Consider the following 22,867-nt stretch of genomic DNA (forward strand, 5'->3'; position numbering starts at 1 on the left):
GTAGCTAGATTAATGCTTGGATTCGCTATGGTAGCCATGAATGTCACCATAGTTTCTCTTAGTGAAGATATTTGAGCATCTCTATCAGCCATAGTTTCTGTTAGGGAAGATATTTCAGCATGCAATCCCTCATATTGCTCATCTCTCTTCTAAGCATTGGAGTCCATCCCTTGGGACTAGACACTGTGGGATGTCGTGCCCCATATATCAGAAGGAGAGGGACCTAACCCGTAAGTGTGGACACGGCTATGTCGTTCATCACTCATGACTTCCAAGAATATATCTTTCCTCGCAGTACTGTTCTATGAAGTCACTGGCTGCTGTAAAGTTCATTCATTTAATTGTTCCTACAATTAAAAATCACCAATTTAGATTGTATAATGCTAAAAGATTAAATAAAATAAGAAGATACATATACATACCATTGCTCTTGATGAGGCCTCATCCACAGGCATCCCATTCTGGTGTATATGTGTCAACAAGAATATATCTACTCGGGTCAAATCCTCCCCATTGACCATCTTCTTTTTCTATCATTATTTAAATAAGTTATATATCAGAAATAGATTAACATCAAATTATTAGGTGATTAATAAAAATTACCTCTTCATCACGTATTCGCACAAAGCTTTTCGTGCTTACAGCGTGTTCGATGCATTGTTTTCTTCGATTTTCTGTATTTATCTTATTACAAGCCTAAAATGTGACACATCAACAGAGTAATTTATGAAATTTCAATAAAACTCATCACATACCTTTCCCTCTTCAGAGTTCCAAAACTCAATGAGGGCCTTCCACTGATCCATATGAACATACTCATTGAGGTCTATCAGTCGCGCCTCATCATTATCATAAGGCAAGTAGTGGAATTCTTTAGTTCACACTTCTAATCCCTCCATTTTTTTACCAATCGACATCAACACCCAAGATTTAATCTCTTTGTTAAACTAAAACTTGGACTGCATCACATGAACAAAGTAGACAATCACATAATGAATAAAAAATAAATAATAAAATACATATTAAAAAAAATCACCATTACCATGACAAGTTCGTACATATCATCCTTCTTCTCGTTTGGCACTGCCCACCAATTAGAATATGTAAGGGGTACGTAATCCCCATTATGTGCTACTGTCCCCAAAAAGTTTGTCAGCTTGCTAACATTTTCATTAACAAGCTGCCCTAGATTGTTGGCGGTAATAAAAATGCGTTTCCCTTTACGCATATTCCAAACTTGATGGCATCGTGTGGGGCCTCGAGTCCTCTTCGTGAACGTCAAATCTGTTGAAAAAAAATGCACATAAATAATATGCAGACTTATATAGTTCATTAGCAAAAAATACATTAAAATTTTAAGGATATTATAACCAATACATAACATACCTCTAGAAGCATCCTCTAATGAATCAACTGTCTGGTGTGGATCCTGATGCAAACTCTAGGAGGGACCACTGTAGGTAGGGAAAGCTAGGGTTGGGAAGGACCCATTGTAGACTCGGGCAACAAAGGCTGGACTGGACCTGATGTAACCAGGGAAGCCTGATGCTAGGAGGGACCCGCTATAGGCAGGGGCAACTGAGGCTAGGAGGGACCCACATCAATCTCGGGTAGCTGAGGTTGATTGATGCCACCAGTCATAAGGCTTATCGGTCACCTAGTCGTGTGTTTAGAACGAGTATGTTTCATGTCTTAAGAAGAACCTAAGTCACATTAGTGAACAGATGTATGTTGATAAGACGATTCAATTTTGAATAAATAAATAATAGAACCATATCAAAAAAGACATTTTAATTTTTATTTCATACATTAGGAAAACATGGTACTTAAGAAATCAATTATTGTACAAAATGTCATCTCCAATGGGATCAGATAACTCAGTATCATCTATTTGGTCTTCTACCATTGGCTGGGTGGTGGTAAATATGTGAAAATTATTGTACCATCGACATCTGTCCTTTCCCAGCTAACAGTGTCATTACTCAGGTCCTCCAAGCATTGATCATCACAGGACAACATGCCTAAGAATGTATCAACATCATCTGCAGACTCTTGCCCATGCATCTCAAACAAGTCTCTAGGTTTCATCCTCACTACAACATGCCAATCCTTCTCGAAGAGGTCTTGTACATAAAACACCTGCTCAGCTTGAGATGCGAACACAAACAGTTCATCAGACAATTGTTGACCAGTATGGCATAATCGTTTCAAATTCACAAGCGTAAACACCAACCCATCCTTCTTAACACCCCTGCCTTGAGATAGAACATCAACCCAATCACACCTAAATAATACAACCTTCTGAGTACCACAATATTCCAGTTCTATGATGTCCGTCATTGGTACTTACATCTCCTGCAATAGGATTTCTGTCATTGGTACTTACGAAGCTTGATATCTTTGCAATCACAACAACTCCACTATGTTGAGTTTTTCTTTTTTTCTCACGATCTTTGGTGTGAAATCTGAAGCCGTTTACAATAAAACCCTTATATCTTCTTGTCATAATAGGACCCCGAGCTAGCCATCTAAGGTCTTCTGAAACCTGCTCATTCCTTTCATGACGCAACTGTTCAACCTATTTAGATACCGAAAATATTCATTCAAAAGCTCATGTTTTAATAATAATAAATAAAAAAAACATGCACATGTCCTTAAACTTATCAAATCGACTACTTACATGATCATTAAACTATTTATAAAATGTATCATTGTGAATGTGTTATATGTCCCTTGGCCGTGTGCGACGATTCATCCGCTTAAAAACATTCATATGTTCTCTGTAAAAGTCATTGGTTTTAACAAAAAACATGAGTAAATTTATCTATGTATAAATTAAGTCCTATAGTTGGCTTGCTCAAGAAATGGGCTAAGTTCATGGCAGTTAAACAGGACATATCGATGTGCCTGTGCAAATGTAACTTTATCCAGTACACAATCCTTAGACTTCCATAATGCACGACCTACTCATGGGAAAATAGAGGATTGTTCTTCAATAACAGTGTTACCATAGTCATCATTCCATATTGGTCGATTGAACCTTGTCTCTGTATCATGCAAGTACCTCGAGCAGAATGTTAAGCATTCCTCCGCCAAGTACCCTTCTGCAATTGATCCCGCAGGTCGACTTCTATTATGCACATACGACTTTAATGTGAACAAATATTTGTGATCACTAATATTAAAAAGTTTTAAAATATATGGTCAATTATCATGACTAGCATAGCATGTCAAATAATTTTAATTTCTAAGCATTAACACGCACCTCTCAATGGGGTACATCCATCGATATTGTATCGGTCTAACTATTTTTGCCTCGCCCGCTAAATGAATGGTCAAATGCACTATAATATCAAAAAAAGCTAGTGGAAAGATCTTTTCTAAATGGCAAAGTGTTAGCGCAATTCGAGATTCCAATCGGTCAAAGTCTCTAACTCGACCAACTTTGGAACATAATTCTCTAAAGAAACCACTCAATTCTAGTAAGATTGAGGTTACGTTCTTAGGCAATGTTGTTTGTATCACAATTGAAAATAGTTGTTGCATCATAATATGACTGTCGTGGCTCTTGAGTCCTGAAATTTTGCACTCTTTGAGATGCACATAACCTGAAATATTGGCTGCATAACCATCTGGAACTTTCACCCGCTTCAAGATTTTGCAAAAATTATCCTTCTCACTTGGTGACATAGTAAAGCATGCGGGTGGTAAATATGTCTTGTTACATGAAAGCTACTTTGAGTGTAATGTTTGTCTTATACCCATATCTTGTATTACACTATCCTTTGTTTTCCCTGCAATATTCAACAGCGTCCCAAGCACATTGTTACATATATTCTTTTCAATATGCATCACATCTAGATTATGACGCAATAGATTATGCCCCCACTTAGCAAATCAAAGAAAATGCTCTTCTTTTTCCAGTTATATCTTTCTTCCTCATTGTCTTCTCATCTTCTCTTATGCCCTTGACTACCTATAGTCTTCTTCCCAAAGGTGACATTAATTCCCTGCAACTAGGCCAATACATCAGAACCAAATAGTGGATTTGGCGCCTCGCCAAATTCTTCTATGACATCAAAGGATCTGCTATCAGTCTAAACCTATGGTCATGTTCTAAAAATCGACGATGACCCATATAACAAAACTTTCAACCATGTTTTAACTATTTAGACGAAGTGTCCTTATTACAACAAGGACAAGCAAGACGTCCTTCAGTGTTCCATCCAGATAGGTTTGCATATGCAGGGAAGTCATTAATAGTCCACAACAATGCCGCATGCAATCGAAACGTCTCATTGCTTGAGGCATCATAAGTGTCTGCATCAACCTCCCACAATTCCTTCAACTTATCTATCAAAGGTTGTAAATACATGTCAATGTCATTACCGAGTCGATAAAGGCCATGAATAAGTAAGGACAACATGAGATTAGGTTGCTTCATACACATCCATGGTGGCAAGTTATATGGTATCAGAATAACAGGTCATGTGCTGTGAGTAATACTCATTGTCCTGAATGGATTGAAACCGTCAGCTGCTAACCCAAGTCTAACATTATGACCATTCAAAAAAAAGCTTGGGTGATTGTGGTCAAAATTTTTCCACGCTGGGGAATTAGCAAGATGCCCTAATATTCCATCATCGGTGTGTCCTACTTCATGCCATTTCATAGAGGAAGCTATTTTTTATGACATAAATAACCTTTGAAGCCTTAGTTTCAAGGGAAAATGACGCGATATCTTAGCTGAAATTTTTCGATCCTTTACAGATGAAGAAGATCCCTCATCATTTGACTGATGTTCAGCCATTTTCCATTTGGAAGTACCACATATTGCACATGATTGCTCATTGATGGCCTCCTTCCAGTACGACATACAATCATTGAGACTTGCATCAATTTTGTTATATTTGAGGCCCAACTTCCCAATGATCTTCTTGGTTTCATAGAAAGACTTTGGCAACATTTCACCCTCGGGAAGAGCCTCCTTCAACAATTCAAGTAACATGGTGAATGATTTATCACTCCATCCACCAAGGCACTTTATATTTTTTATTTCCTTAGCAAAAGGCGATTTATCACTCTAGGCACCAAGGCACTTTATGTGATATAGTTTCACAACGAAAGAAAGCTTAGTGAATTTCTTGCAACCCGAGTACAATTCATGATCAGCATCTTCTACTAATTAGAAAATTTATTGTGCTTTAGTATTCTGCCCCTGTGTAGGTTCGTATGGCGTGTGGCCCGCATCACTCTCTTCACCATTTAGATTTGAAATATCGAACACATCATGTAACAATCCGTGCATATCATCGTGTGGATCTGGATTATCACCTACGATATTTGTGGTAGCAAGCATGGAAGAATACAACTTTCCCATGGAAATGCCAGTAGGTGTAACTTGTATTAAATCCATCACACACGATATGATCATATGCTACTTCTCGAGATGCCCAAAAGTTATTATTACAGTTCTTACATGGACATCGGATCCTCCCTCTATTACTTGTATTTGCAAATGCAAAATCTATGAATTTCACAGCTCCATTTAAGTATGTGTAGCTTACCCTAAATCATCCAATGAAATTGGAGGATATGTCAAAAGAATGCATCTTGACCACTAAGCCACAACAACTAAAATGAGAAGTTTCTAAATGGGTACCTTGGCAGATGAATCCAACTCTTATCCATAAGTATCTTCCTTAGCCACTCCGACGGGTTAGTGAAAGTACACTCTGGGTCTGACAAAACTTCCTAATATAATTTAAATAAGCCCCATTATCATCCATTCATTTAGCAAAGGAAGCCAAGTTACATGATGAATTTTTTTTTTTCAACAGGATTCTCCATGACAAACGAGATACCTACCTACATACTAATCAATGACACCCTACCCCCAAAATGACAATGATTTAGGCATCTTAAAGAATCACTAATGGTATATCTAACTAACTGACTAAATTAGTCACCCATCTAAGACTAGATAGATTTTAATGCTTTCAAGTTCCCATTTAAATGTGCACGTCAAAATTCCGATAGCATCTCCCCATGTCTCTCCAGATACGTTGATCTTGCATTTAATTCCCATGCCAATTATCCACACATTGTGAGGATATTTGATATTAGAAATAAATGTAAGAAATGTAACCAGAGAGAAATGGACAGATACAACCCAGAACAAGCATGTGCATTTAAATAATGGAACTGAAGCATTTTAATCTATTCAACCTTGAGTTGTCCATACATGGGACAATTTGAGAATTTCTATGCATTCCAAAGCACACTATATCTATGCTTGGCCACATAGAAACCCTCAAATGGGCAATTGATTATCCTATTCTTAAACAATTCCAATTCCATAATCAATCACAACAAATATTCATCATTTACCTAACTAATAACAGAATGTGTTTAAACTGAAAAAATAAATTTCAAATTTTGCACATGTAGAATTGAAATAATTAACCTAGTACTATCTAGTACATACTAGTAACATACAAGCAATACTAGGGCACCATACCATAGGCTACAATACATGTCCCCCTAAAAAATAAATCCCCCAGGGATAACATGTGTGTATGTGTGTGTGTGTGTGTGTGTGTGTGTATTGTAAGTTGTTTATTTCTATTCTCAATTAGAAGTATATTCATCATCCAACCAACTATAAATGAAATAATAAAAATATAATTAAGTAAGTTTAATGAACAATTATATTTTTAAACATGAGTTCTTATTACTAAACAACTAAAAAAAATTATTTTTGAACTAAAGCTAATTTGTAAAACAATAAATAAATGTAGAAATAGAAACTAGAGATATTTGCCATAGTAGGGCCCCAAATCTCAATGATTCAGACACTGTATGATGGGCCCCACTTCTACAAACTGAAAACAGTTATGGCATTGCATGATAAATTGTATGATACATGAAGATGTAAGGGACGAAAAAAAAAAAAGGCCATTCCAAAACTCTTGAGCCACAATATGTTTGTATACCATCCAACACATTCATCGGGCACACACTACCAGGATGAAGGGACACAAAAAATCAGACCATTCCAATACTCAAGTAGGCCCACCACATGAATTTAGAGGTTTTAGGCATGATTTCATGTTGTTCCCACCATGACTTGCTTATGATTTCAAAGAAGTATTTTGGTTTGATGATGATAACTATTCGATATGTGTGTATGCATGTCCATCATCGATGTGTCCAAGTTACATAGGCTTTGTCTCTTTCATATTTGCTCCTCATTCCATCTTTTTTCCAACAATAACAATACTGAAAATTTTAAGGTGCCAAGACTTTGGATAAAAGCTTTAAAAATAAAAATCAGAAGCATAAATCAAGTGTAAAAGAAGATAGAAAGGCATGTAAAGGAATATGAACCTAAAATCAATTGTGGTGCCTGAGAAAATTACCTCCTGCTGAAGCTTTTCTTTTAAAATTTTAAGATCTTCTGGTTTTATTGCTCACAAACTGCATGAATATATCAGTATTCATTTTGGTGGTAACATTAGTAGAAGGAAGTGGCCATGAGTAGAGAGCTTGTGATGGCAATAGGCTGGCTTTCCATTTCAGCTGGAGAGCCTCTCCTACTGTTGCAGATGATATGTTGCATGGGAAGAAAGAAAGGTTAGGAAAAAGAGGATAAAAGCAAGGGAGAGAGATTTATGTATGGCCATGGCTGTTGTTGCTTATGGTTTGTTACAAACTTACGATGGATATGGGTATTTATAGTAAAAGGTTGATGCTGCTAGATCAATTACTATGTCCATATTGTATTTGATACACATGCAGGCACACCATCTTGACTGCCTCAATTTCTGGACCCTAACTTAGATGAGGAGTAATAGGTAAAATCAGATCCGTTGGACCTATCTGGAATCTGTATGATGGGCATTTGTTCATTGTATGCAGCTCCTTTACACTTTGTAGAACACATGCATGCCACACCATCTAGACTGTCCTAGTTTTAGTAAGGATAGACATATTTTAGACGTTGATATGATAGACCATCCACAGTTTCCATCATTATTTTAATGGTTTGGATCACAACTATGTCCAGTAGCACAGAGGATTAACGTCTGACAGAGCATTCTCATTTTTTGGTTTTCTATCATCGCAGCGGTGCTCGTGTCACGGTAGTAATAGATAACATATTCAATGAAGGGAAAAGACCCAATCCACCTACATATATTTGGCACATGTATTGATAATCCGAGCCATTCATTCATCTTAAGGTCCACCAATCGACCATTTACCAATCATCATCCTGATCAAATAATCCTAGCCACTAACTATAGTTTAGTGATTTTATACACTACTTTTCACATGGTTAGAATTGTGCGGTCAGTGTAATTTTCAGCCTATGATCCATTCACGTTTGTCCACAATAAACCAATGGTTCGGTTCATCAAACACATGCCATATATGCAGTAAAATGAAAGGAATGGACTGAATCTTCTTAAAAAATCAAGCAAAAAACAGACCCAAATATCAAAATGCCAAGAGCCCATTTCTCAAGACAGAAAATTCAAAGGACCCGTCAAATAAATAAATTAATAAATAAAAGAAGAAGAAGAAGAAATCCTATCCATATATTCCAAAGCATAGATACGGATCAAATGGTGGAAAAAAAGAAACAAAGCAATGTATCGATACTCTATTGACCGCTCCAATGGTTGAGACAGCAGCATCTATGGCTTCTCAAGTTATGGCTTTTGGAGCTATGGCTTCCGTGGATTAGGCGATACAGAGAGAGAGAGAGAGAGAGAGAGAGAGAGAGAGAGAGAGAGAGAGAGAGAGAGAGAGGCGTGTTATGACGAGGAGGGCATGGCCGAGAGAGCAGCGTACTTCCTCTTGCGGGCCTTCTCGAACTCTGGCGTGTTCCGGTGAGAAGGACGGCAATAGCTGAGAGATCAGCGTCTTCAACCAGCAATAGAAATGGAAGCCAGATCAAGAGAGTCTGGAGTGGAAAATGGAGATCAAGTGACATTGGAGAGGGAAAGAGAAAGAGAGAGAGACTTTTTGGTAAGTTATTACAGGGAGGAGAGAAGAGGGGAGAAGGGTTTTGAGAGAAAAGAGGTGGGAGAAGAAGTGGCGCAATGGATTTGGGTATAGGCGCGTGTTTTGGATACATGGGGATAGGGCGCGCGTTTTGGATTCGGGGATAAGGCTTTTGGTTTTTTTTATAAAAAATTTAAAATCAGCGGCGGTGGCACGTTTTGTACACTGGCGGCCACATAAAAACGCCCCTCGTTTCTATCTACAGTGGCGGTTTGTTGTGGTTGCTTGTGATAAAAACGCCCCTAATAAATGTATTTTTTGTAGTGTGCATGTAAAGCGTATGTGTTTGAAGTATATACATGCGTGTGTAGTGTACGGGGCATGTTTACAAAAATGTGATTTATGTATATACATGCTGTGGATTCCATAATACAAGTGTATACAATGAATGGTAGACAATGCTAGCTCATCGTCACCTATCTAGGTATATGAACGAACAACAAATACTATACTTAACAGTTACATTGTAAGATAAACTGATGATCTAACGGATGAACAGTCAATTTAACAAATGAATGTGTAAATAGTTAGATGAATGGTTGGATGATCAGATGCATGGATGGATAGATAATTAGATGGATGAATTGACAAGTGGATGGATGGATGAACCGATAAATGGGTGAATGTTATGATAAACAGGTTGATTTGTTGGATGAATGGATGGATTAATGTAAAAATGCATGATTTACACCAATTGATATATGGTTAGATGCCTGGATGAGAAGACAAATGGTCCAGATGAAGTGATAAAGACGGAACTTAAATGTGTTCATAATGATGTTGAACACAACTACTGGAGTCATCTTTATCATGTTGTGGCCCACATGATGAATGGTCCACATCAAGGTGGGCCCACAAAATGCACGATCACATCAAATGTGAGCCCCACATAATGGATGGACCATAATCATCACAAAATCCTTCCTTTATTTGCCATTTTCATGTGGTGCACATCAAAGTGCGATCCCATATAATGGACTATTCACATCAAGCGGGCCCCACCTGATGAACAATCCAAATAGGTGAGAACCAAATAATGGATGGTTGACATTGGAGGTGGGACCACATGATGGAAGCCTAACGTCAAAGGTGGGCCCCACATGATGGATAGTCTATGACAAAGGAGGGACCCACATGATGGATGGTGGACATAAAAAGTGGGTCCCACATGATTGATGGCCCCATCAAAATGTGGCCCCACATGATGGACTATCCACATCAAGTGGGACCCACATGATGGATGGTGGACATAAAAGATGGGTCCCACATGATTGATGGCCCACATCAAAATGCGGCCCCGCATGATGGACTATCCACATCAAGTGGGCCACACATGATGGATGGTCCACATCAATGGTGGGACGACCCACACGATGGATGGAGAACATTAAAGGTGGGCTTGCATGATGAACAACCCATATTAAAGGTGAGGCCCCACATGATGAATGGTTCACATCAAGGTGGCCCACATAATGCACAGTTCACATCAAAAGTGGGCCCCACATGATGGATGGTCCACATGAAATGTAGCCCAACATGATCGACCATTCACATCAAGCGAGCCGCACTTGATGGAACGACCCACATCAAAGAGGAGCCTGTATGATGGATGATTGACATCAAAAGTGGCCCGACATGATGAATGACCCATATTGAAGTTGGAGCCCCACATAATGAATGGTCCACATCAAGGTGGGCCCACATAATGGATGGAGTGGACCTCACATGTTGGATGTCCCACATCAAAGTGTGTCCCTTGTGATGGACAGTCCATATCAAGTGGGCCCCACCTAATGGATGGTCCACATCCAAGGTCTCTCATGATGGACAACCATATCCAAAGTGGCCCAACATGATGGATGATCCACATAAAAGGTGAGCCCCATACGATGGATGGTGACATAAAAAATGGGCCCCACATGATGGACAACCCACTTCAAAGGTGGGGCTCACGAGATGGACACATCAAATGTGGACTCCATGTGATGGATAGTAGACATATATTGAGGGGCCCACATAAAGGGCAATTAGTATTGATGGTTGCCCCACATGATGGGTGACCTACATAAAGGTGGGCCCCACATAATGGACGGTCCACGTCAAAGGCTAGCCCCTAATGAAGAATAGTCCACATCCAAGATAGGCCTCGCATGATGGATGCCCCACTTTGAAAGTTTGCCTCACACAATGGACAATCTACATTAAAGGTATGATCCATATGATAGACAATCCACATCTAATGTTGGACATAATGGATGGCCCAAATGTCTTAGAAGATGAACATTATAGCCATTCATTCTCTTGCCATTGGGGGCACGGTTCATCTATGTTGAGATCCATCAAAATAACCATCTAGATTGCTCTTATAATGGCTTTAAAAATGACATCAATTATCCTTAGAAAAAGCTCTTTTCTGAATATTTTACCAAACATGCTTATTTTAAATTATAACTTTCTTCGAGTTTTAAAAAATAATTTAACCGAACAAGCTTATTTACAACAGGAGCTAGAACAAAAAAGACCTTATTAAAGTAGCTCTTATTTGAAAAGCTTCTATTGAATCAGAGTAGAGATACCAAATGAGCCCTAACAATTGTAATTCAATTCAATAATACATCCAAAGCATGCATAGGAGAAATTATTCTCTGATAAATGTAGCTGTTTCTTTTTCCATTCGTGTGTTGTACAAGCATACCGGCCGGCTTTGTATATGTTAGCTAGGCGCCAAAACCATTTTTCATCTTGTTGATACCATCGTTTAGAAACTCGACTTAACACCCTATTGTTTTGGATTAAGCCGAGTAACTCGATCTAAGTTTTTCCAGTCTTGAATCCCTCTAATTGGTAACATTTGATATTAAAATATATAAATTAATATCATAGAGTCTTGACATGTCAAGTCTGAGTTTTTTTTATGCTTTCGAAAGGTTTTTATAAGTTTCCCGAGTTCCGTTGAGTCAACTCAAATGGGTTATCTTGAACAAGTCACCAAGTTGAACAAAATTGTTTTTTAAATTCATTATTATATCTAGTCGACTCACTGAGACGAATTGAGGTTTTTGTGGTTTTTTTTTTATATGTAAAAAAAAAAAAACAAAAAAAACCCAACCTATGCTATCCATCCCTCTTAGTATAGAAAGTAAAAGAAATGTGGTCTTTTAATATATACTACTCAAGCATATGTTGCATGGAATCGAGCAATTGACCATCAATACATCTAGCATCAAATTTCAGGAGAATTGCATGACTACATTCGAGGAGGTCCTAGGTAATGCTAAGTATCATCTCACTAATATTTGTTTGTATTCTTAAATCTTTCAATCCCTGCCTAAAACAAATACAAACTTTCTCCAAGGCTTTTGCATTCTTGAGAAAAACTTTCAGAAACTCAATTTCATTCTCATGTCCACCAAAGTGCCTAATCTCAACCTTCTTAAGGTGATACATCATGCACTTGAACACCGACTGCCCGGATTCTATATACTCTCCCCAATTGAACATGCATGAGTATATACTAGCGATAAAGCGAAAAGCAGACCAAAAATAAAGTTAAACAATAGAAGTAATAGATTATCAAACTGTTAAATGAAAATTTCAAGAGGTTTTGACATGTAGCACCCTCTCTTTTAGTTCAAAGTAAAATAACACCCTCACCTTATATTTTCCCAATATAATAAAAAATCACCCTGCCCTTAATTTTTTGGATGGGAAAACTAAATTATGGTTACATTAGTGAGCTCTTTCTTAGAAATGAGCATTACGCATCTCCCAAATCCCTAAAATCTTGAAGTAGAGCAGGTTGCAGACACTTTCATGTCCAAGATGGACCAGAGAAGGCCTGATTGAGGCGGAAGTAATCAGGACTGTTAGAACCCCAAAGCAAGAATATCTCACAAGATGGAATGAGTTATTCGACGTACAATATATGATTTTGGGGCAAGAGAAGCAACTTTTGCCACCCAACCCGCTATGCCGGGTTGCCCACGCCGAATTTGTGAGATTCTATCAGATCGACATCAAAACTCTATTTTAATTTCATTTTTGCTATTTATAGTAAGTTTTAGTTCAATCATAACTCTTGATCCTTTGGGCTTTAGTAGTTTGCCCAACATGAAAAGAGCTTAGAAAAAATAGGAGAATAACATGGTAGGCCAAATCGGACACTTACTATTTTTGGCCGAAAACCAAGAAATCTAGAAGAAATCATGACCTTCTATAAATAGTAAGTTTACTATTTATGGTAAGTCACATTCTTTTAGGGAGTTTGAGTTGAATTTTGATTCTGAAACTTCTTCCTAGGTTTGATATCATTATTTTAAAGGATTGTAAATTCGTTTTTTTCTCATCAATCAATTTATTTCGAATTTATTAAAATTTATTTTGAGTTTTTATATTTCCTCATGGATTCGAGGAATCTCTATGAGGAGTCTAGAGAAGCTATGTGGATTTGGAGTAATTATCCCCTTGAGGAAGATGCTGGTCGACCTCATCACGTCCAACCTTGTCAAAGCCCAACCTTAATCCTAACAACTCGTCTCTCTTCTCCCAAACCTAAAATCTAACCAGGTGTAAAAGGGTTTTTGTCCTTAGTCAACAATTAACTATAACTTCTTACAAATATAGCAAAATATGATTTTTAACCAAATATAGAAAATGCAAGTTGTTATTGGGAAAAAAAAAAACACGAAGGAGGGTGTTATCTGTCTTTGAGCAAAGACAAAATGGAGGGTGACCATCTTACAAAATCTCTAATTATAAATACCAAATAATCAAAATGCCTATCCATTTGCACAGTATCTCCCTCGTATTTATCTTCTTTCCTTTTTTCCTTCTTGCAACACCTGGCAGCAGCAGCAATAAAGGTAAAAGCTCTGGATTTTTTCTCCGACCCGCTCCCTCGATTCTCTCAGAAAACCCTACTACCGATTTTACATCTCTATCTCTCTCTCTCTCTCTCACTTTAAATGCTGGAGGAGAGAGCTCTCCTTTGGATTCACAGATCTCAACGAGCTCACGTTTTCAAAGGCGGACCCGTTTGGTTATCGCGTTCGCATCGGATCTAGGGTTTCTTTTACTTTCTCGCTTCCCGTTTTATCGATTTAAGGTAAGAGCAAACGCAATCTTTTCGATCTCGTCTTCCCGCATTGTAAGGTTAGGGTTTCATCGACCTGCATTATGTTTTCTAGGGTTTTTTGAGTCACATTTGTGTTCTGCAACGATTTTTGGGGGTTTCTGGTGCTGCATTTTGATGTTGAGATCGTTTCATAGGATTTTTATTTTTATTTTTTAAAAATTTTGTCTGATGTTTTTCATTTGTGCTTTGATGATGTAGATCTTTTGAATATTAATTAATTTATTTTTAAAAATTTTCTTTTAATTGAGGGATTTGAAATTTCTGGGGAGGAGATCGTTTTTTGGTGTAGTTCTTTGATTGGGAGGAAAAACAGAGAAATTGAAAAAAGAAGGGAGTCATGTAGTGGTCTAAGCTAATAAATTTTTTCTTGAATGTTTTTCCCTTCTTTTTGGTTTTTTCATCACTGCATGTGACTGATGCCTATTGTGTGTTTTTCCCCTTGTGATTTGGTTGTTCGATGCATTTACTATGTAATATTTTTTTCACTTACGTCAGGTTTCTTGATTTCTCCTTCCCCTTTTTGGATGGATCAGTGCCTTTTTTTTGAATTAGATTGAGGACCAAACTGCCTTTTTTCTGCTCAACCAACTGTGCTTATTTGAATTAGATTGGGGACCAAACTGCATTCTTTCTGGTCAACCAACAGTAAAGGCGGGATTCAGCTTTTACTCGTGTGGATTGATCATCTCATTGGCTTCATAATGTATCTGTCCTAAGTGGGATTCTGTAGCAGAGACACTTGATGGTGGGCCAATTAGATTGACAGACAACAAAAAGGTTTCAAATGGCCTTTTTGCCCTATGGAGCCATCATATAGCTGCTTGGTTTCATCAATCAGATCTATTTCTGTTCAGCAGCTACTTCAGCAGTTGAAAATGATTGAAGCCAGTCTTGAATTGGGAGAGCTTTATGTGTGGTTGCTATTTCAAAAATAATAGAAAAGGCATTGTCTTTTATGTATTTTCTTTCTTTCTCTCGTTTTTCTCTGATGTGCTTAAAAACCTCTGTGCTTTTTTTTTTTTTTAATAACAGAACTATGTTTTCTAGATCTGGTTGCTATTGGTACTCAATATCCATTGAATTAAATGCTGACAATCCAATCAATGGATCATCTTATTGAAGGGCCTGGCCAGAATATTGCACCAATCAGATGATTCTTAATTCCTGCAGTCAATGGAATTTTATTTTGCCCCTAATTTTTCCTAGGCTGTCCGATAGTAGTTTTTTTTTTTTTTTCCTTGGATTGATATCTATAGGCTAGTAATCAGATGTGTAACATGACGTTTGTGCAACTTGATGTGATCATTGATTGAATGCTATGGATCTCTCAAACTTGTGAGTGTGGCTGCTAATCATTGTTCTTTAGTGTAACTTTTCCAAGCATTTATTCAAGACTGGTAAGTGGCACGTTCAGTGCCCAGCACTGTATGAAATTTACATGCAATGAGTGTTATGCATGCCCTTTTCATAAGTTTTCTAATTCTAATTTTGATAAAAACACAACAGTGATTAGGGAGGAAAAAATTACCTACCTTACCATGAAAAGATTGAAAGAGAAATAAATGATTACGGAGAGTGAAAAGATTGTAACATGTATCTCTTTAATAGAATCCTAAAATTTTTAGGAACATTTTAGAAAACAACAGCCATGTTTACTTGTGTTACTACAAGACCATTTTGAAAAGGAAACACAAAATTTATCAATTTTTCAACAAAATATTGAAATGAAAGAACAAAAGATAGAGGACTGGAAGAGTGCTAACCTTTCTGATACGGTTGGTTGCAAGCATTGAAACTATGAATCCAGAGAAATCATGTACTTGTATAAATTGAAGTTATAGGAATCAGGGAAACGGGATGTGTACAACATAGTAAATCGTGCCTTTTGGACCCTAGAGGGGGTGACAGTTTGAATTTTGGAACCTTATTTAAGGAAGACATTAACTCTTCCGAGTTTTTTTTTTTATTAGCATAGACCTCTATAGGTTAGTGACACTGCAAGAAAGTGGGCCATTACCGACTCTTTTTTTTGCCGATGACCAATACGAACTGCGGGCAAAGGTAAGAATCGTTGGGCTTCGTGTGGCTGCTGACGATAGAACTGAAATGCAGATGAACTGTTTGATCCTTGGCCCCAAGATATACAACATACTCATTTTTAGTTTGTGTAATGTTCTGTTATCTAGACCGTTTGTCAGCTAGGCCCCACTTTAGAAGGACCATTGCTTGAAAAATTCTCCTGGATAGGACCATCCTAAGTTCAATAATTTGGCCTACAAAGTGACAGTTTAGAAGTGAAATGCGGCAATGGTCCACATTCGGCTTTCAATCTGGGAGGGTTGGGAAGTGTGGTCCATCCATAGCAGGTCACATACCCAAGAATATATAAAGCATGCTTGAGTCTTCAAGTTAAGCTTCCTTTATTTCAGGTATCGTTAGATTTCAAGGAGTGGGGCCTAGGACTGGATATGAGCTCAAGTTTTTTGCTGATTTATTTGGGCTTATCAGGCCAAAATCTCTTTGAAATTCGCGTGTGTGTGTTTATCACCATCAATGTAGAGATTTAGTTTATGTGTGCGGTCTCTTTACCTTTATTTCCTGAAACCTTGGCTGAGGAGAAGTCATGTGCTCAACTATGGCTATTATGATTGGATCTGCTCATTTCTGGTTTTTCCTATGTAACAGGGGACTTCACTTCTTTATATTTTACTGCGTCGATGCTTGTCCATTTCTGTGCACCCAACAATCCTGTATGCGGCTCATATAAAGATGATTTTTTTTTTCTTTCTTTCTAATTGTTTAGCACATTTCATTTTGGTTAACTTGTCATCTGAAGCTTACAGTTCAAGTTCTGTGATATTCTTACATTTGCAACTTCTTTTACTTTGACTTCTTTATTACTTACATATGCAATTTCTTATTTTCATTTTTTTGATAAGTATTATTGTTTAACACATTTTTTTGAATCATCTTCTCCACTAAACTTTCCTTTAATTGAGTACTAATCCCCACCAAACTTTCCTTTATGTTCCTATCTCAGGCTAAAAGAAAAGAATGGCCAATTGAGAAGCTGAGGAAGTTTGAGGTCCCCAAAGCTCCAAAATATATTTTCCTATCATTTGTCTAATGGGACATGCACCAATACACTGCCAACACTCTTATGTAACCTGTCTTGCTGCAACAGAAAAAATGTAATTTCTATCTCAAAATCCTCAAGCAAATTTCATCTTTTATGTTAGTTTCATTTTATAGCATACGAAAGACACGTCTCTTCAATTTATACATTTTCTTGTGGAAGGTATTTTCTTGTTTAACAGGGAACTTTTTTAACACAAGGATCTCTAAAAACATGTTTTCCCAATCTGAGCTACAATCAGATTGTAGGACACTTTTTTTTGCCCTTATGTTTGTCATCCCCTGCTCAATGAATCGTTTTTTACATTAGAAGACTCACCAAATTGTAGTTATAAATGCAGTTGGAAAGACACTACGAGTGTGTGTATTCACCTTTTTTAAAAAAATAAAAAATCTGAAATGGGTCTCATTCATTTTCTCACAAATCCTCTCAAGAGTAAGCAAAACAGAGAAAAGACCCATTTTAGATTTTATTTTATTTTATTTTATTTTTTGAAACAAATGGTCTTTTTTTGGGTAAGAAGGCAACTTGTTGGTCTTTTCTATTATGCATCATCTCAAACAAAATTGCATTTACTTGATACATTGGTCTGGGTATCAACCTTGCCACTGCAGATGTTGTCATTCTCGATGAAAGTGATTGGTACATTTTCCATTCTGCTTTGCCATTAGCATTTTAAATTAGTATTTTTTACTGTCTAGCTTCATCTCTCTTATGTATATGCCAGTTTATCCAGGTTGAGAGAAAAATTAATTTGGTTTATGGTGGTGGAAGGAAGTGTAGGCTAATGGGTCTAATTTCTCATACTGTTTTTAATGGTGGATGCCATGCTCTTGGGTATATATGTTTTTTATTGATTTCCTTTTTTGTAGAAAAATAATGCTACCTGATGCCTAGCAGTGTTGATAGCAATCAGGTTGTAGACCTTTATCCACCACGCATGAATCTCTTGATGTTCAAAACCATTTATTTGTAGGTTACCACACACATCCTAACAATCCAATTATTTACTCGTTGTGAAGCTGATAGTAAGAGGCATAACATTGTTGTCATTTTTGAAAATAAGGGGTAGTCGTTCATACAGAAATCGTTTGCTGCAATCAAAATACAGAAATCGTCATCATCCTCCATGGCATGACCCATCCACCTCCAAATGGCATAAATGTATATATGGAGATTCTTACATGCAACCTGAACCATCCAAATCATGAGGACTCTTTTAAATCCTGGATTTCAAATCCTCAAAAGGGCCTCTTTTAAAATTCAAGAGGAGTGCAGAAAATCCTGAATTTTCAATCCTCTTCAACTGTCATCATTGAAGATTATTGTTGGTTCTTGTTTTAAGTATCTTCTCTTCTGAGTTTAAAGGATACATGGAGGTATGCCCAAGGAGATCCAAAGTTAGAAAAACTTTTTACAGTTTTAGTGCTCTTTTACACAATAAAACAATGTTAGTCTTTTTGTGAGTAAATCTCCGTATCCTTATAAATTTTTTGTGTTGGTTATTAGGTCTCACAATTTGTCATTCACGTATAAGGCTTGCATATTATGGATATAGTCGTCAATTTCTGCAGGTTGGGTTGTTTTCACATTTCATCTTGCTAGGGGATCTTTTTCCTTTTCATTTCATCAATTTCATTACTATATTTGTCTTATCTTTTTGCATTATCTCTGTTCTAATGTGCTTAATCATGTGATTGTTTGTCTTCAACATAATCACGTGCAAATGCAACCCAGATCTGAATAGTTGAATGTGGACTGCATTTCTAGATTTAAAGCCAAGGACTTCAAGAAAACCTCCACAGGTCAAGCAACTAAAAAAAAAAAACACTAAGGAATATATGATATGTGGTCTCTTCTACAACACAACTTGATACTCACCATCAACACATTGAAACAAATTTTCTCAGTGACAAAAAGTTGCTATACATGTTGTCTTCTCATATATCTTTTTGGTGATGCTTTTATTCTTCTTCATGTGTAATTTGTTAAATTTCATTTGTCAGTGCTTTTGTTTGACAGTTTGAAGCTATAGAGTGATTTTTTTTTTTCTTTTCTTTGGGTGTAGGATCATTTATGGAGATATTAGACAATTCATATGTGAAATGCAAGTTGGCTTTGGGATCTACAGTAAACGTGCATAACTGGGACCTACAGTAAATGTGCCACTATAAAGAAAACACCACAATCCATCTGATGCTTCTAAGCATACATGATTTAGAAAAGTATAGCAATGGCTCACATGCTCTACTTGTTGGCGGTTTCTTCTAGTTAATCACTATCTTTGGAGTGTTCAAATTTGAGAAACAATCTATTTAGCTAAGTGTATAGAAACCAACACATGTACATTGATGCATTTGGCATCCAAAGTCCCCCTATCTAGCTAATTAGTATTTGCTTCACTTTTGAGTTTCATCCAAATATTTTCTTTATGAAGGACCATAGAATGGAAGATTGTTGTGGCATGAATTGAAGAAAGGCGATTTCTATCATCTAATGGGAACTCCAAAGTCCTTTCACTTATCATCTAAGTCTTGTCATCCAACAATATGTACGGTTCATCATGTGCTTTCTCACTTTTAGCTTCCTTTCTCCTTTAAATATGTGAACTCTAGTGTAGCCAATAAATCAAACCTTTGGAATTTGTACTTACTATATCAAGTGACAACCTCTATTTCCCTATTAGATACATTTCATTGATGATCTTAGTAGATTTTCTTTTGGAATGCGCTTTCATTTTTAACTCATTTTTCTTTTCTTGTTTTGTTGGTGGCTGTGTTTCAGGATTCAAGCATTTGAAATTATGGCAATTGCTGTCATAGGGAACAACCTCATATGTTTGTCTTTTCAGCCTTCAGACTTTTACTGAATGTCTGTCTTCAATTAGTTGGGTTTCCGGTGGTGCTATGTAGCTTATAATTTTCTACTACCATTTCGAATTATCCGCCATAGTGTTCTTGCACCTGCCAGTTATGACAAAAATATGGAGAACAAAAGCCTTGTGAGCATACAAGTTTGGATGTTAAATCATTATTTGGATGCTCATTTCAGGTTTTGGTTTGTATCAGCATACAGGTTTGAAACGATTGTTTTGGTTGTTCATTATAGTTTCACATTTACATATGTATATTAAATTTATTTTTTTTGCTACTCATTTTAGGTTAAGGTTTGTAACATCTTACACGTTTGAGCTCGGACGATAATTGTTTGTTTTGCCTACTCATTTCAGGCTTTGGTATATAACAACTTAAAGATTTAGCTTAATCATCACAGGTTTAGTGTTAACTTTTTCCTCGCTAGGTCCCAGGTTTTGATTGCTTACAGGTTTTGATTTATCAACTATTTTCCTCGCTAGGTCCCAGGGCAGAATTCATGGGTTGTGGCCGCGAGCATGTTGTAAAGTTTAAGTGGTCTAGTATGGAAGTTCTTCTTCATCAAACTGATGCCCATGCCTCTGAAAGATTTGGATTTTAGGTACATGGAAAATGTTTGTATATGTCTGGACACTGATAGCATAGTAGTTAGAATTTACAAACCAAGTCAGTTTGCTTTGCCCCCAAACTTTGTAATGCCCTTTTGTTAATCTATCTTACAGGCGAAAACTATGAAAAAGATTGTGCTGAGGCTACAATGCCAGAGCTGCAAACATGTCTCCCAACACCCAATTAAGGTTGGCTTCCCATATTATTATTATCATTATTATTATTTTATTTATTTATTTGTTTCAGGCAAGCATTCAACATTCCATGCTAGGCATCACTTTAGGTGGTCTTCTTTTTTGTTTTTGTGTGTGTATGTAGTGTTTCTATTTGTCTTACAAATTCCCTACTTTATCTTCAAACAGGTGACATTGGCACACCTCCTTTTCTCTACCATTATTATATTATGTCAAGGTAAATTCAAGACGGATCTGTGTTTTACATGTCACAGCCACTCAGAACACAATGAATGGTGATTTGGAGTGTGAGGTAATTTTAACTGCTAGCTGGTGCTGATGCCTTTTACTGTTACGCAGCTCACCAAAGATCGACAAAAGAAACCAGTCCCTTGGAAACAATGGCAATCATTGGTAACAAGGAGATCATTGACATTAACCAAGGTATGTCACCTTTTCTTTTCTTTGTTTTTTTTTTATAACTTTTTGATAAGAAAGAATTTCACTGTGGCTACGGATTGTCAGTGGCCATGACCTCTATAGCTACGGATATAAACCGTAGTAATGTTTTCAAGAGCTAGGTGCCAATGGCTACGGTCGTTCTATTCTACGGATTTTAACCGTAGCTTCTGACTATGTAGCGGCGGCCAGCACAACTGTCAGCAAAGGTCCTGACTGCCGGTAAAGCCTTTACCAACTGAGGCTTTACAGGCTGTTAGCTGACCGCAGGCAAAGTATTTAACCAAATATAGAAAATGCAAGTTGTTATTGGGAAAAAAAAAAAAAACACGAAGGAGGGTGTTATCTGTCTTTGAGCAAAGACAAAATGGAGGGTGACCATCTTACAAAATCTCTAATTATAAATACCAAATAATCAAAATAGAAAGGGCATGGTGAGTACCTCAACAATATCTATGACCAGTGTTTCTAGGTTAGGACGGCTCTTAAGTAAGAAGATTATCACATGGATTTGGTCTTTGTTAGGCCGTATACTTAGCTTCAGGAACCTCAGATGAGAAAATGAAGTAGGCATACATTTCAATAAATCTTGCCCTGTTGACAGAAGCTTGGAACACGAAAGAATACGAATGAGTAATCCATAATCTACATTAAAGATCCATAATATTCATTTCAATAAGCTGATTCCCAAGATGGTCGTCCAAGGGCCCATCTGCAAAGATAGTTGACTAACCATCATGCCACTACAAGGTTTTCCTGAGTCGCACCGACTCAGTGTAAGGTTCCTCTTTTGACAAGACTAATAATCATTTATGGAAGACAATACGGTTGAGCCAAAGAAAGAGAGTCTGGTGGAGCCATCTCTCGACTCTTGGGGTGTTTTTGACCATCTGTCTTGTTGGCCCTATTGTGGATAGTAATGATTCAAAAGACATAGAGCAGATGATCTTCAACATCTAATCAATGGCTTTCAAAGTAATAGTAGGAAATGAAAGTTGTCAATAGCCAAACATCCAGTGCAGGGAAGTGAGAGGAAAGTTGATAGATTGGGTTGTCTAGTAAGTATATGAATTTTAAAACATGTGTTATCCAAAGTTGGGGCCCACTCGATGGACATGATTGGTAAGATACCGGCTGACAACACCAACCACAAATGCTATGTCTGGGCGTGTACACACCATAGCATATATCAAACTTCCTACCGCTAACGTGTAGGGTGTCTTCTGCATCTCATCCACCTCTGCCTTCATCTTGGGACACTGTCTGTCGCTCAATCTGAAGTGACCATCTAGTGGAGTACTGACCGGCTTTGCTGCATTCATATTGAATCGCTCTAGGACTTTCTCAATATACCACTCTTGTGACAGCTAAAGCTTCCTGCTGCTTCTATTATGTAGGCCTTCATCATCAATTG

The 22,867-nt window shown here is 37.3% G+C and overlaps 2 long non-coding RNA genes across 3 annotated transcripts; both read left to right on the top strand.

Moving 5' to 3' along the window:
- Positions 1-17,977: 17,977 nt before the first annotated feature.
- Positions 17,978-20,183, top strand: LOC131220492 (uncharacterized). 2 transcript variants are annotated; one of them, XR_009158624.1, is made up of 3 exons: positions 17,978-18,176; positions 18,849-18,913; positions 19,408-19,989. It is a non-coding gene; the product is annotated as an uncharacterized LOC131220492 (long non-coding RNA). The 2 variants fall into 2 exon arrangements; XR_009158623.1 differs by lacking the exon at positions 17,978-18,176 and adding an exon at positions 20,124-20,183 and having other exon boundaries at positions 18,756-18,913; positions 19,408-19,890.
- A 141-nt stretch (positions 20,184-20,324) lies between these two features.
- Positions 20,325-20,891, top strand: LOC131220493 (uncharacterized). The gene is made up of 3 exons (XR_009158625.1): positions 20,325-20,352; positions 20,569-20,612; positions 20,695-20,891. It is a non-coding gene; the product is annotated as an uncharacterized LOC131220493 (long non-coding RNA).
- The last annotated feature ends 1,976 nt before the right edge of the window (positions 20,892-22,867 follow it).

This window comes from Magnolia sinica, chromosome 12, assembly GCF_029962835.1.
Source record: "Magnolia sinica isolate HGM2019 chromosome 12, MsV1, whole genome shotgun sequence".
In the NCBI taxonomy this organism is placed as follows: domain Eukaryota; kingdom Viridiplantae; phylum Streptophyta; class Magnoliopsida; order Magnoliales; family Magnoliaceae; genus Magnolia; species Magnolia sinica.